Below are 15,166 nucleotides of genomic sequence, written 5' to 3'. Positions count from 1 at the left end.
TGGAAGATTTGCATGGGTCAGACACATGAGAATCCTGAGTTGGGCTTGTTAGCATGGAGCATTACTGACCACCACACACCAGGGCACACAAAAGTTAGGGCTGGGGGCCTGTCTAGCAGGACTAGATCCCAGTACTTGACTCAGTGTTGGAACAGGAGACAGGTAACATTAGGTAAGGCCATGACACTAACCAGCACATGAGAGGACCAGGTCCAGGAGTAGATTCTGTGAAGGATATGTGAGTCAAACCCTGAGGAAATACAAGTCCTGCTGGTTAGTTCAAGAGTTGGGGTGGTAATGGGCTGAACTAGATATGACCATGGAACCTGCCAACACACATGGGTACAGACTGAGAATAGTCTTGACATATTCAGACTGTAACACCTGCATGTGCATCCTAAATAGGGTGTGAGGTTGGCCAGGCTGCAACATTCACCAGCTCATGCTGGGCCAACATGGAGAGGCAGGCTAAGCCAGGCAAGGGCCTAGCCCCCACTGGCATGCGTGAGATCTGGGTCTGGGAGTGGGTTAAGTGGGGGAATGTGGGAAACTCCCCTAGTGGATCATATTTCCTGTTGGCAAGCACGTGATCCAGGCCTGGGGGTTGGGCAAGCTGGGCAAAGTAGCTCCAACTGTTGGCAAATGTGTGGGCTTTGGAAAGGGGTGGGCCAGGCAGGGCTGAGCAAACCTTAGCTCACTGTCAAATGCAGAAACCAGGCTGCAGCATAGGTCATGCCAGCCTAGGCTGTCACACCTACATGTTTGCATGAGCCAGAAATGGGAACAGACTGAGCAGGGCCATGTTCTAGCACCCACCAGTGAGAGTTGGGACTTGGGGGCAGGCCAGGTCAGGCCAGGCTACAGCATCCAAAGGCAAAGGCGAAGACAAGGGAGGCACTATGCCAAGCTGGGTTAGAGCAACCACTGGCACCCATGAGATCTGTGGCTGGGATCAGGCCTGATTGGGAGCTAAGGGGACTCACTGGCTGGGTTGTAGGTCCCACTGGTGAGTGCGGGGGCCAGAGTGGGGGCAGCTATCTGGTCTGGACATGGCCCACGGTACTTGTGAGAACCAGGGTAGGTGAAGGATAGACTGGGGTAGGTCTCTGCCCATGCTCAGCCATATGTGAGCTGTGTCTGGGTGTGGACCAGGCTTCGTTGGGCTGTAACACCCAACAATAAAAACTGGAATAGGTGAAGGTCAGTCAGGAAAAACCACTGTTCCTGCTAGAATAGGAGGTGGATGAAGTAGGACTGGCCCATGGACCCACCAGTGGGTGTGAGATCTGGCACTGGGAGAGGTTCTGATAGAGGAGCTTGGGGAACTCCTTTGTTGGGACACAGTCCCTGTAGGTGAACACAAGAACCATGATAGCAAGCAGTCCAGACCAGGTCAGGTAATTAGACTTACCTGCATACATTTGGCGCAGGGCAGGGGTGAACTAGGCTGGGCCAGTTCATATCACCTGCTGGCGAATCCAAGCACCAGAATGGAGTGTGGTTCAGGCCAGGTTTGGCCGCAACACAAGCCAGTACACATGAGGGCTGAGAATGAGGACCAGCTGTAGCTCCCACCAACGTGAGCTGGAACTAGGGATGAGCCAGTTCAGCCACGCTACAGTACCCAATGGAAAATGCCGAGGTGAGGCAGGCCATACCAGACTGGGCTGTAGTACTCACCCAGCACATGTGAGACCCAGTGGGAGCAGGGGCAAACCCAGTAGGGGGGCTTTTTGGGGTTCCCCTGCTGAACTATCACTCCCACTGGTGAGCTTGAGAGTTGGAATAGGGGCAGACCAAGTCAGGCAGGACTACAACACCTGTTGGCTTCATGTAAGCTAGATCAGGGGAAAGCCAGGCTGGGCCGACTGTTCCTGCTGGTACATGCGTAAGCCGGAGAGGGTGTGGTTGGTTGGGCTTTGTCACAGCATCAGCTGGCACATGCTGGCACGGGGGCCAATTCTGTCAAGTTGAACTGCAGAACCACCTAGAGAGTGTAAGTTCCAGGAGTGGGAGTGGGCCCAGTATGGAAATAGTGGACACCTCTCTCTTGGGTGGCTACTCCAATTGATGAGCATGAGAACCAGGACTGAGGCAAGCAAGGCTAGACAGACAGGCACCCGTCAGCACATGTGTGGGCTGGATAGTGGGGGCTGGTTGGGTTGAACTAGGCTTAAATGCCCATTGACATGTATGAGAGCTGAATGGGATGTGGGACAGACTGGGCCAGTCTGATGTACTTACTGGCAAGCACGGGAACCAAGGCAAGGGGCAGGCATGGTGGAGGTTATTGCAGGTCGCTCCAACTAGGCTACAATTCCCACTGGTTTGTGTGAAGGCTGAATGTGTGGTAGGTAGGATTTGGCTGGACTCCAATACCCATTTGGTTGTGTAGAAGACAGGGTTGGAGACAGAACTGACCCAGCGATTGCAACCACTAGCATGTGTATAAGCTGATTGTGGCAGCAGACTGTGCTTGACCCTGTATTGGCAAGCACACACAAGAATCAGGTCTGGGATCACCTCAGATGAAGTTCCTTTGGGGATTCTCCCCAACTGAACTGGTAAACTCAGAACTCCAACCCTGAAGAGAATTGCAGTTTCCATGGCCTGACCATAGAGTACATATGTCAGAGCTGGGACACAGTGGCTCAGATGGAGCAGTGGCCAGCATGTCCAGGTGCACATGGAGGATATGGCAGTACATTGGAGCCTGCAGAGGACACGTAGTACCATAATGGAGGACGGAGGACAGAACAAGTTGATCAACTACCCTAGCCAAGCATTGGCAGCAAATGGAGACTCTAAGGTGGAATATGTCACCCAGTGGAGTCTGGAGAGCTTTCACCATGCTTGGAGTGGCAAGATTAGCAGTAATTCAGAACTGTTGAGTTATCAAAACCTCATGAGCAGGACCCTCAGAGCATGCACATTGGGGACCCTGGGTGTGTCTGGTGACTGTCCTTCACCCCAGGATACAGAGGTGTTTTGGAGGCTGTGTGTGACTTCTCTCCTTGTCTTCCCTCTTCCCCCAGATACAGGAAGAAAAAAAGGAGAATATGGAAATGGTGATCTCACCCACCTTCCTGTAGCCCTTGACCCTAATTACCCTAATCAACTATGTAAAAATCATCACAAAATAAATAAGCAAATCTTTAAAAAAAAAGAATGTAGTACATAGCAAGCTGTATAAAGCAATTATTAAGTTTTGGTTGATGTAAAACATATGTAAAAGACATGCATTACTTTTAAAAAAAATTTTTTTTTGTACTTGAGAGGCGTAATTTTACAAAGAGAGATTTTCCATCTGCTGGTTCACTATCCAAATGGCTGCAATGGCTGGAACTGAGCCATGCCAAAGCCAGGAGCTTCTTCCAGGACTCCCATGTGGGTGCAGGCCATCCTCCACTGCTTTTCCAGGTGCATTTAGAGGGAGCTGGATCAGAAGTGGAACAGCTAGCATTCAAACTAGTGCACATATGGGATGTCAGCACTGCAGGCATAGGCTTAACCTACTATACCATAGCACCAATCCCAGACCCATATAACTTGTTTTCGGTTGTTGTTGTTTTTAATATTTGTCTATTTGAAAGAGAAACAGAAGCAGAGAGGGAGGAAGGGAAGAAAGAGCTCTTCCATTCATTGGTTCACTCCAAAAATTACTGCAACAGTCAGGTCTGGGGCCTGTCTGAAGCCAGGAACCAAGAACCTGTATTATAGTCTCTACTCAAAAAGACTGGTATTTTAGTCCCAGGTTCACTTGAGTTATTACAGCTGATTGCCTACCTTCCACAACGAATTTGTCTCAAATCTGGGTGTTTGCTTTCAGTCAAATGATAAGAGACAACATGCTCCACATTTCAATTATTGCATCTTCTTCTGCTCATATACGCTAAAGGGGGTGGGGGGCACACATCACCCTTAAAATCCTTTTTCCAACGGCACTTCATATTTCTGGCAAATAAAATGCCAATAAATGTCATTTAAATGCCATCTATCTGAATTACCAGTTGCAGGAACAAAATCCTCAAACTTGGTGTTTCATTTCACCAGAAACCGTAAATACTGCTACATCAGGACTGAGTCTTTCCCACTTCCCGACGTCCACACTCATATACACATGAGCCAGAATTGACCATTTGGATACCTTTTTCATGTCACATGAGATGTAGTATTAAGTGACTATACTTTTTTAACGAAATACAAATTTAAACAGAAATTTCCATACTGCAGAAGCCACAGGAACTCAACTCAGTAAGCTTGGACATCAGTGAATTAAAGAATACGTAATGGGCCTGGCATGATGGCTCAGTGGTTAAATCCTTGACTTGTAACTGCTGGGATCCCAAATGGCTGCCAGTTTGTGTCCTAGATGCTTCACTTCCCATCCAGCTCTCTGCATGTGGCCTGGAAAAGCAGTCGGGGACGGCCCAAAGCCTTGGGAACCTGCACCTGCGTGGGAGACCCGGAAGAAGCTCTTGGCTCCTGGCTTCGGATCAGTTAAGCTCAGGCCTTTGTGGGCCACTTGGGGAGTGAACCAGCAGACAGAAGATCTTTCTCTGTATCATAACATCACTTTTTGGATTATGTTGATAAGAAATGGGAGTTACTTAGCCACAAGGTTTTTTGTTTTTTGTTTGTTTTTTTTTTTTACATTTTATTATTATTGCTATCATTTTATGATATAGTTCCATATTCCCTTATCCCCTCTGCAATCCCCCCCATCTAGTTCCTCTATATCATTACTAACATATAGTTCTTCATACTCTGTCATATGTCCATCATTGTGGGCATGGACAATGGCAGAGAGTCCAGAATTCTATTGTCAAGATATAGTAAACAGTTTCATTGGAAGTCCATCTTTGTCTGGAAGCAGAAATGCATACCACACTACATCACATCTGAATGTTAGCTACTGTACATCCCCTTAAATGAAAAGTCATAATACAAAATCAACAATAGAGAGAAAAATAGAAATTTACAATGCCATAAAGTTAAATGACATGTTACTAGATATAACAGTCTCCATTATCAACTACTGTACATCCCCTTAAATGAAGAGCCACAAAACAAAATCAACATTAACAACACCAAGAAGTTAAATAACATGCTATTAAATGACTAATGTGTAGCTGAAGAAATGAAAATCAAGAACCTTCTTGAAGAAAATGATGCCACTGCATGATCTACGAGTCATTGAATGATTTAATCAGAAGAAAGTGGTTTGAAGAGATGAAACCAACAGAAAACAACAAAACCCATGTGATGTAGTTTCCGCTGATCTTTGTTGAAGTGTGTCTCCTCCAGACAATAAACAGATGGGTTTTGTTTTTTAATCCAGTCTACTAATCTATGACATTTGATTGAGCTTCAGCCATTTACATTCAGGGTTAATATGTATGGGTGGTACTTTGGTCCTGTCCTTTTAGGAATGGGTTGTTCATTGGTTTAGTCTTCTGTTGTCATTTTACTGGGATGTTCTTCCCATTTGCGTTTGGATTTGATGGGTGCTATTCCTCTTCTCTGTTAAGAGAACATCTTGAAGTATCATTTGTAGGGCAGGTTTGGAAGAGGCAAATTCTTTTAGGTTTTCTTGACTGTGGAGGAATTTTATTTCATTTTCAAAGACAAAAGAAAGCTTTGCTGGATATGTTCTCCTAGGCCGACAATTTTTTTCTTTTAGAATCCAGAATATGTCACTCCATTCTCTTCTGGCCTGTAGAGTTTCCTGCGAGAGGTCTCCTGTGAGCTTAATTGGCATTCCTTTATATGTCAATTGATTTTTTTCATGTGCACATTTAAGGATCTTTTCCTTATGTTCAATTGAAGAGAGCTTGATTATCATATGTCGTGGTGAAGATTGCTTTTGATCAAGCCTGTTGGGAGTTCTGTGCCCCTCCTGGATCTTGTTTCCCAATTCTTTCTCCAGATTAGGGAAATTTTCATTTATTATTTCATTAAATACATTTACAAACTCAGCTTCTCTTTCTGCACCTTCTGGGACTCCCATAACTCTTATATTTGGCCTCTTAATAGTGTCTTTCAATTCTTGAATACTTTTTTTGGCCTGATCCAGCTCTGCTTCCAGCTTTTTGTTTGCTTCCCCCTGATGACAGGAAATATCTTCCAATTCTGAGATTCTTTGTTCTGCTTGCTTCATTCTATTTTGGAGACTCTCCATTGTATTTTTAATTTGCTCTACTGTGTTCTTAATTTCTGATATATCAGACTTGATTTGATTTATTGCTTCCTTAAATTCTTTGAACTCTTGCATGAGCTTCTCATTTTTGATCAGAAGCTTTAAAATGAGTCTTATGGATTCTGTGTCCCCCATTTTCTTGATGTCTTCCTCAGTTAACTCTGAGATTGGCATAGGGTTTTGCTCCTTTGCAGAGGAATTTTCAGTAATATTCATTTTGCCTTTGTCTCTTCTTTTGCTCTTGATCATTGTACTTCTGGTTAGCAGAATCTTCTCCCTGGGGCAGGTTTTTAAGCTGTGTCACCCACAGGTCTACAATGCGATTTTACTTATTGCGGTTGGTACACAACTTTTTGCTTGCAGCCACAACCTCCAGCGAGTTCCAGGTCTGGGTTCTTATGTCAGATTTCCACCGTGGTCTCCACAGCCCCAGCTCTTGTCTCACCACTCTCTACCTCCTGTGATACCGTGCTGAGGCTGCACCGTTGTCTTTGCAACCTTTATCCCACTTGGTTGCGGCAGGTCCCAGGATTAGAGAGACACCAGGTGTCCTATATAATTAGGTTGTTGGTGGTGCTGATGTTGTCGGAACCTGTTGGACTGTAGGTCTGGGTGCCACACGGACCTATTTTGACCCACACGATGCCACAGTCAGTATTATTTTCCTGCGGGACCAGTGCAATCCACGGACGTCAGCGAGTTCTTGCAAGCTCAGCACATGTGCAGTTCACTGTTGTCCCCTGCAGTCCCAAAGCTATTGCCACAGTGTGCAAAATGGCGCCTGATGTACCCCCACTACAGTTCTTGATTTTCTGGCCGTCAGATCCGAGGGCTATCCACGACCTGCCCCAGGTGGAACCCATAGAATGCCACGTTGTTGCAGTACACCGAGTCAGAAATGAGCTCACTCCCAGCTCACCGCATGCTCCGTCCTCTCCCTTGCCTTTTCCTCCTTACGCAAAATGGCGCCCAATTCAGCTCTAGGGGGCTGACTGTGCTATGAAATCCACTCTGTTCTCGCACTGCCTGTCTGAGATCTGCTGCTCTGTCTCTGCTCCTGGTCAACTCAAACGGACCAGCAGGACGGACAGTTCTTTGTCTGGGTTCACCTCCCGAGCTCCCAGTGAAAGTCCCTTCCCAGCTGGTTGCTGGTGGAGTTCCGGCTGCTGGTGGAGTTCAGATTGCCATGCTGGAGTATCAGTCACTGCAACACCACACTGCTGTACCCGCTGCTTTCCTGTATCTGTCAGTCTCCAGGTACCACTCTGCTGTTGTTCTATTTCCTGAAATATGTCCTCTCTGCTTCATCCTGATTAAATGTTTTTCTTTCCGTTTAAACGTGTCCTTACCCTATTCCGCCATCTTGATTCTATTTGTTTGTTTTTGAAAGGCAGATTTACAGAGAGGAGAAACAAAAAGATCTTCCATCCTTTGGTTCACTCCCTAAATGTCTGCAATGGACAGAGCTGAACTGATAGGAAGCCAGGAGTCAGCAGCTTCTGCCAGGTTTCCCATGTGAGTTCAGGGTCCCACGAATTTAGGCTGTCCTCCACTGCTTTTCCAGACCATAACAAGCAAGCTAGATGGGAAGTGGAGCAGCCATGACACAAACCATTGCACATACTGGATGCCAGTGCTTGAAGGTGGAGGAATAACCTGTTGAACCAACACACTGGCCCTAACCGCAAGGTTTTGTTTGTTTGTTTGTTTGTTTTTAAGATTTCTTTATTTTTATTGCAAAGTCAGATATACAGAGAGGAGCAGAGACAGAGAGGAAGATCTTCTGTCTTATGATTCACTCCCCAAGCAGCTACAATGGCTGGAGCTGAGCCAATCAGAAGCCAGGAGCCTCTTCCGGGTCTCCCACACAGGTGCAGGGTCCCAAAGCCTTGGGTTGTCCTCAACTGCTTTCACAGGCCACAAGCAGGGAGCTATATGGCAAGTGAGGCTGATGGGATTAGAACTGGCACCCTTGTGGGATCTCAGCATATGCAAGGCAAGGACTTTAGTCGCTGAGCTACTGTGCAGGTCCCTTGTTGCTTTTTGTTTGTTTGTTTATTTGTTTTTATTTTTATGTTACAATCACATTGGCTCTGAAGTTTCCCTGGCCCCCTCCTCAAATTCCCCTTCTCTGCACTGATATCCCTGTATTATTACAGTAGTATAGTCCTTCTTAAGCAGTTATAAGTCCATCATTCTCTATATAAATGATTCTTGACATTGTGGATATGGACAATAGCAGAGAGTGCAACATCCTATTATTGAGATATATTTAACAATTTCATTGGGAGTCCATATTTGAGTTGGAAGTAGAGATGCATGAGGCCATTTGATGAGGACTTACATTTCATAACTGATCTACAGGCTGTGGTTAACTACAGTAGACAGCCAGAGGAGTCCCCCTTCTCTATCAGGAGCCCTGTGTGCCTCTCTATGTTACATGATTTGTGGAGGAGCATATTTTCTATAAATAGTTATTCTTTTTTTAGGGAATCCCAGGTAGGTTCCCAAAAATGAGACCCAAATATATTTGCTGCAATACCTGCCATGTTTGTGATACTTTGTTAAGATGTAATTGGTATCTAGTGGAGTCGTTTTCTGTCATACAAAACAGAGATTTGGGGTATCATTAGATTCTGTGCTCCCCAGTGCAGAAACTGTGAACCCACCAAAGGAGCAGTGTAGTTACTCTCAATAAGATAGTATGAAAACATGTCAGGCTAACAGGTTTCAATCATAACGAAAGCTACACATTCACACCTGAGTAAGTTTAGGGAATAATTTAGAATTATAAATAAGCTCATTTTAAGTAAAGAAAGACCTTAATATGTAGACCATAATATGCATGCTGGTTAAGTGTGTAGAGTATCTGTAGTTAGAAAACTTGAGTAGAATCCTTACCTCCATCTCTTCCCAGCTAATGTGAACTGCAGCATAATTTAGCTAGCTAAAGTCTCAATTTTTGTCATCTGTGAAATGGACTAGAGTCTCCTTCCTGAAACACTACTTTGCTCTTAACATTAGTCACACTGTGTTGTAACTGTTGTAACTGGTGAATTCTTTCAATTTTTTTCATAGACTGTAAACTTCTGTGAGTTTTTTACAATGTCATTCCTAGAATCCAGAACAGTACTTGCTTTTGGCAAAGTATGAATTCAATAATATTAGTATCAATTGACTTATGAAAGCCCTCTCTAATCAGGCTGAAAGAAGCAGATTGGTTAAAAGGGATGTAAATCTACAAATTGGCTAATACATAGTTTCCCTCAAGTGTAGGAAATAAGGGAAATTTATCCTACTATATAAAACAAATAGGAATAAATAATGTACAATGGGATGAGAATGGGATATTGAAGTGTGAGAGGATGAACTACAGAAGGCCCAAGGAAGGCCGCAGTAAGTTAAACAAAAATAAAGAAAAGTTGAAATGAGAATAGAGATATAGACAAGTTGAAATGTGTCCTCGTTCAGTCAATAACAAATTATCAATAGATGGAACACAGTGTTTCAAATGTCAAGACATTTATTTTAATTATGAAATACCCACATATACAAAAATAACAGTTACAATGTTCCAATATCCAAGCATGAGGAAATGTCATTTGTTATGTATGTATGCCTCAGATTTCCTCACAACAAGATATGGCAGATACAAAGTGACTTAAAAGATTCATGAGGGAAAAATTTGAAAGATCAATGAAGAATTTTTAAAATCCATCCTGAATTTTTCATTAATATACACTTTCCATAAATTTGTTCAAGCTCCTTCATATTCTCTAGAGCATGCACCTAGCAGTGTAAGTATTGAATCTTAGGGGATGCTTAGTCCTAGAAACATAATTGTGAACCATAGGGAGTGATTATCAGGTGTGTCTGAATAGCTCTCCAAGTGATTAAATCAAATTGCCCTCTTACCAAATATGTAAGAGTTCCTACTTCCCAACATTGTCACATGTCATGGAATCAGGCTTCACTTTTTTTTTTTCTCAACTAGATGATTGTAAAATGAGTGATCATTTTAATCTACAATTTGCTGATTACTCACAAGGTAGAATGCTCTTCCACAGGTTTCTTGTCCAGTTGAGTGTCTTCATCTGTGACATTAAAGTTTATATTCTCAGACCACTTTCATTTTTCAGTGGTTATTTGCCAAGCTGATGTCTTGTCACTCTAAATACTCTGTGTAAATCTGTTCCTGATTTTTAAACCATCAGTCTTTTCATATCTTGTGGGTATAGTCTAAATCATTTACACCATTATTTGAAAATCAGTGTTCTTTTTATTTTAACATTGTTTCACAAGCATTCAAAAATTAAATTACAAAGGTTAATTTAATTAAATGTCAGCTATATGGAATCAAAGTTCAATTGCCCTAGAATTCTTATGTTTTCCTCCTGAGTGTTGGGAGACTTAGAATGACTTCAATGAAAAAAAAATGCAGTAGTGTTCAATGGAACAGAATTGAGAGTCCAGAAATAAATCCACACATATATGGTCAATGGATCTTGAACGAGCATGCAAAGAAAGCACAACGCTGAAAGGATTGCTTCTTCAATAAATAGTGCTGTGGAAACTGCATATGCAGATGTAGAAAAATAAAAACTGGAGCTGTATCTTACACCATAAACAAAAATCAAGTCAAAATTAATAAAAGATTAAACAATATGAGACCTGAAACTATAAAACTTCTCAAGAAAACAGGTGAAAGATTCAGGACATTGGACTCGGTTAAAACATAAGCAGCAAAAGCAAAAATAGTCAACTGGGATGGTTTTTATTTTGTTTTGTTTTGCCTTTTTCTCTGTTTTTAAAATTTATTTATTTTATGATACAGTTCCAAAGGCTCTGGGATTTACCCTCTTCCCTCCCCAAATCCCCTCTTCTGACTGATTTCCCCTATATTATTATAAAAGTTTAGTCCTTCAACAGATTCATAAATCCATCATTCTGCTATGTAAGTGTAAACCGACATTGTAGGTATGGGCTATGAAAGAGGGTCCAGCATCCTATTGTCAAGATATATTTAACAGTTTCATGGGGAGTCTATCTTGGAATTGGTAGTAGATATGTGTACTACATGTATCTTCACATCTTAACATGATAGTCTCTGATATGATAGTTATACAGCTCCTCTAGATGACTATATACACATGCATGTTTATCTATTATCTATTGATCTTGTATTTTACATAAAGGTTGACTTATATCAGAGAGAATTTATGATAAAAATAATGAACAGAAATTGATGGTACTAGTATACACAAATAACTCCATGGCTGAGAAAGAACTTGTAAGTATAGTCCCTTTGAAAATAGTGGAGAGGAATCTTTTTTTTTTTTTTTTGAGAGGAATCTGAAATAGCCTTGGAATTAACCTTACAAAAAAAATGCAGAAGACCTCTATGATAAAAATTATAAAATATTAAGGAGAGAATTAGAAGAAGACATTAAAAGATGGAGACACCTACCATGTTCCAGGCACTGTTTCAAAGTAAAATGCTTCTGACCAGCAAAGGAAATAATCAACAGAATGAAAAGGAAATTTACGGAATGGGAGAAAATATTAGTAAACCATTTATCTGACAAGGAATGAGTATCCAATATACACAAGGAATTTATCTTTTTTAAAAAAGATTTATTCATTTTTAATTTGAAAAGCAGATTTACCGAGAGAGGAAAGACAGAAAGAAAGATATTCTGTCTGTTGGTTCACTCCCCAAGTTGTTGCAATGGCCAAAGCTGAGTTGATCCGAAGCCAAGAGCCAGGAGCTTCTCAAGAGAGCAGGGTCCGGCTTTGAGCCGTCCTCTACTGCTTTCCCAGGTCACCAGCAGGGAGCTGGATGGGAAGTGGAGGAGCTGGGACACAAACCAGCACCTGCATGGGATCCCAGCAGTTGCAAGGCAAGGATTTAGCTACTGAGCCATCGCACCTGACCCTGTCTTATCTAGTTAAAAGTCCTAGTTGAAGCCCAGTGTCTACATCCCATATGAGCACTGGTTGAGTTACAACTGCTTCTCTCTCTCTCTCTCTCTCTCTCTCTCTCTCTCTCTCTCTCTGCATTTCCCCCACTCTCTCTGTAACTCTTTTATTTATTTTCACTGGAAAGGCAGAGTTACAGAGAGGAGAGACAGACAGACAGACAGATCTTCCTTCTGCTGACTCACTCCTCAAATGGCCACAGTGATTCAAGGTGAACTGACTAAAAGCCATCAGCCAGGAGCCTGCTCCCAGTCTCCCATGTGGATGCAGGAGCCCCAAGACCTGAACCATGCCCTGCTACCTCCCCAGGCCCTAAGCAGGTGTTATGGAAATATGACCACCAAGGAGCCAATATCCACTTGTGGAAAAGGAAAAACCTTTACTTCTCCAGATGGCATCAGCCTGGATCATTCCCAGGAGGCTGAGGCTTTTGTCTCAAACTTTTAAAAAGCAAATGCATGGGCTCCTGTTCCTGCAGCAACAAGCAAAGCAGGAAGATACAGAAGCAAATGCGGAGCAGTTAGCCTTGGGCGGTAACAATTCTGAAATTTTCTGAGCTGTTACAGTTCCCAGTATCCCTATCTGTATAGTCTGCATTTTATCTAAGCTGATCACTCATACCGGCCCTGTTTCTTTGTAACTCAGAGCAGGCTCCTCCACGGCCTTCATGGCTATCTCTATGTGACTCAGAGCAGACTCGCTTTCTTTATGGAAGCTGTTCCCATGTGGCCCATATGTAGGCCTTTTTTTCCCGTCACAGGGAGCTTGATCAGAAACAGTAGCAAGAACACAAACTGGTGCCCACATGGGGTGCTGGCACCACAGGTAGAAATAAGCACACTATGCTACCATTCCAGTGCCATGTAACTCTTTCAAATAAATAAAAATTTTTATTCTTATTTTGCGTTTTTAATTTTTGTAGGTATAGGTCTTCCACCTTACCTTTCCTTTCCTTCCTCCATCTTCTCCCCTCTCCATTATCCCTTGTGTTTTATAATAATATAGTCCTTCAGCTATAGTCTTAACTCCAACAGTCTGCTTTTTATGTGTGTCATGACAGTGTAGGTATAAGCAATGATAGACAAACATAACAGAAATCAAGTGCTGTTCTATATGCTTGCAATGAACTATTGGAATTTGAAATTAAAAACACAAAATCATTTACATTGGCAGAAAAATTACTTAGGTAAAAATCCAACAAAATACATGAAAAATCTTTATGTGAAAAATTATGAAATTTGTGAGGTAAATCAAGGAATGTCTAAAGAGAGGGAGGAATATTTCATATTCGTCATAATATTAAGATATCGATTCTTCCCTATGAGATCAATAGATTCAACATAATCTCAGTAAAAATCCCAGCATGTTATACTGCAAATATTGACACTGTAAAGTTTATGCAGTAAAGTAGAACACTCAGAATAGCTGCCACAATTACCAAAGAAGTACAAGGTTGAATATTTGACCATATAACTGACCTCTATGTTTACTGTAAAAGAAAGCTACAATGATTTGGACAGTGTGGTATCGTAGAAAGAAAAGACAGATCAATTAAAGAGCATAGAGAGCCCAGAAATGAAACCACATAAATATAGTCCATTGATCTTTGATAAAAGAGCAAAGTCAACAAGCTGCCACTTGCAACACTCATCCCTTAACAGAATGCCAGTTCTTCTCCCAATTTCTCCTCTTCCAATCCACTTTCCTACCAATGCACCTGAGAAAGCAGCAAATGATGGCTCAAGTACGTGCATCCCTTCCATCTACTTGGAAGACCCAGATGGAGTTTCAGGAACCTTGCTTTGGCCTGGCCCTGCACCAGTTCTTATGTACCTTAGTAGGAATAAACCAGCAGGTGAAAGATCATGTTTCTCTCAGTCTTTCAATCTCTTTCTTCCCCCCACCACCTCATTCACTCTCCTTTTAAAATAAATAAAATACATCTTTTTAAAAAGAAAAATGTGGAAGAGATTATTTTTCAAAACCAGCAATGTCATGAAAAGCACAACTACGGACATGTTGTATGTTAAGAGAAGTTAGAGACACAATAAGCAAACACTGGGAATGCATACCTATAGATAACATTACTCCATTAACTTAAAACTTGCATTTCAGATAATAGGTAGCTAAGGGGATATTATCTAGGTGAGACATATCTAATTCAATAACCATACAGAGATTATGTCAGATAATGATTAAGAATTAAGAAATACATACATACATATTTGGGGATCAAGAGCCACAATGTAGGGAACACTCAAATAATTAAGGAAAGATGTTATTCTTACTTTCTGGCATATAACATATTCTATATGTGTATCATATATTCCCTGCCCTATTGCTGAAATCAGTCATTTCTCCAAACATTCTTGGTTCCCCTTAAAAGAAAATAACATTACAAATTCAAAACTCAGGTTTTATGTATGCTCTTTGCAACATGGACATCTTTGCTCCTAACTGATTTCAGAGGTATGGAGTATTTGCATGCATATGTACATGTACACACATCCATGTTTCAGAAAACTTGAGTTCACATGATGCCTCCAATTCCAATCCATTCCTACAGGGTTCTTTCTTCTTGCTTTTTCCATTACATACTTGCAATGTCCCCTTTTCCTGAGCAAGGACCCTGGCTTTCTATAACATCAACATATTTATGTATTTGCTTTCTTTTTTAATACATGTAAGATAATTTTAGATTGGCTTCTCCCAAACCAAACCTACTAAATACAACTCAGAGCGTATTTGCAATTCTCCACAATTCCAAACTTGCCCAGGGCTGAATATCTATAGCCAAATACTGTGCTCACAAGCTAATTGGATTAGTTCTTTTTTGTATTTCCATCCTCTGTTGTGGTCATAGTATTCATTTGAAATACAACTGGGCTTTATTTGTTTCACTTTGAGTTTAAGTTTTTGTTCCTTTCCCATTTTTTTTTTGTTTTGCTTCTAATAGCTAAAAGTGTTATTAACATATTTACCATATGG

Source organism: Ochotona princeps, chromosome X, assembly GCF_030435755.1.
Source record: "Ochotona princeps isolate mOchPri1 chromosome X, mOchPri1.hap1, whole genome shotgun sequence".
NCBI lineage: Eukaryota > Metazoa > Chordata > Mammalia > Lagomorpha > Ochotonidae > Ochotona > Ochotona princeps.
Note: the sequence above shows the minus strand (reverse complement) of the source record.